This window comes from Pteropus vampyrus, unplaced genomic scaffold, assembly GCF_000151845.1.
Source record: "Pteropus vampyrus isolate Shadow unplaced genomic scaffold, Pvam_2.0 Scaffold255, whole genome shotgun sequence".
In the NCBI taxonomy this organism is placed as follows: Eukaryota; Metazoa; Chordata; class Mammalia; order Chiroptera; family Pteropodidae; genus Pteropus; species Pteropus vampyrus.
In genome coordinates, this window is record NW_011889036.1 from 454034 (window position 1) to 455720 (window position 1687).

A 1687-nucleotide genomic window follows, 5' to 3' on the forward strand; every position below is an offset into this window, starting at 1 on the left:
GTCTAAACTGATGCTTTTTGCTTAGGACCCTTGAGATACACATTATTTTCTCCTTGGTCTTCTGCCCCTGCCCACTCGTTAAGCTGAAATTTCCTAGAGATGCATCATGCTGGAATATCCTTTACCTGAAAGGGAGAAATGATGTTAGAGCTTGATGGTAAGTGTCAGAATGGCCAATTTGGTGAATTAAGTGGCCTTTCAACATATTTTATCTGTTCCGTTTATTATAATACAGTAGCTGGGTCTAAGAGCACTGATGAATTGTCTTTGTTGGATCAACTGATATCTTTATGGGCAAACTCTTCGACTGATATTGACAAATTCCACAGCGCACCTCCTATTCAGGTTCAAATGGATCTTTCAGAACTTCTTCCTAGAATTAATTAATATCCCATCATTAAAGAGGCCCTTTAAGGTACAAAGCCCATAATAAAAGATGATGTAACTCGGGGCCACATTATCACTTACACTAGTCTCTAACGCTCCTGTTTTACCTGTGATAATGTTACAGGGATGAGGATGGAGGCTTGTCCAGGACCTTCGTGCAATAAACCACATTGTTACCCCTCAACACCCTGCTGTCCCTGACCCTCATACACTGCTAGCCTCCATCCCAACTGGAAGTAAATTCTCTCTGGTAATTGATTTATGTAGTATATTCTTAAGTGTCCCAGTTGTTGAAGCTAGCCAATACTGTTTTGCCTTCACTTGGGAAGGAAAACAATTTACCTGAACAGAAATGCATTAGGATTTTACTGAAAGCCTTTTTTATTTCTCACAAATTCTTAAGGACTCATTGGGACGATACAATTTTTTTCAAAGGTTCCATCTTACTGCAAGGTTGATTTACTCCTTGGTTCTTCTTAGGTCTCCTCACAGGAAGATAGCATCCACCTATTAGAACATTTGTCCTTAAAAGGACATCCAGTCTCTAATGAAACATTACAGTTTGTCCAAACTCAGGTTCACTATCTGGGATCTCTGATATCAGAACAAGGACCACACCTGTATCCAGGCAGGCTTCACAGTGTCGTATGTTTCCCAAGGATCCAAACTAAGCGTCAGTTGTGAGATTTTCCTGGGCTAGTTGGCTGTTCCTGAAATTGGATCCCAAATCTCTATGGCAAAACCTCTCTGTCTTACTAAAGAATCACAGTCCCGACCTAATTTTACGGGAAGAATAGGATGCAGAGCTGTTAAAGCCTTAAAAGAGAGTCTGATAACCCCACCTCCTCTTTGGCCTCCTGAATACCAGGCCGCCCTTTTCATTGTTGTGCATGAAAGGGAAGGGGATGCCCTTGGGGTACTCACCTGAAAACATGGGGTTCACCGTAAATTCTTAGGATTCTATAGCCAGCAACTGTACCCTGTAGCTCATGGATACCCCTCTTCGTCCTAAAGCCATTGCTGCTACTACCTTGTTGGTTAAAGCCACAGAGGAAATTGTTCTGGGTCCTCTTTAATCATCACTGTATCACGCAGTAGAAGCTCTCCTGAATTCTCACACATCCAGCATCTTTCCCTTAGTCACCTTATTTCCTATGAAATTCTTATTAACTGCTTCCCATATAACTCTTTCATGTTGTAAATAACCTTAATCCAGCTACTCTTCTCCCTTCTGAGACCGACAAAGCACCTCATGACTGCTTGACACTGACAGATCACCACATGACTGCCCATGACGATC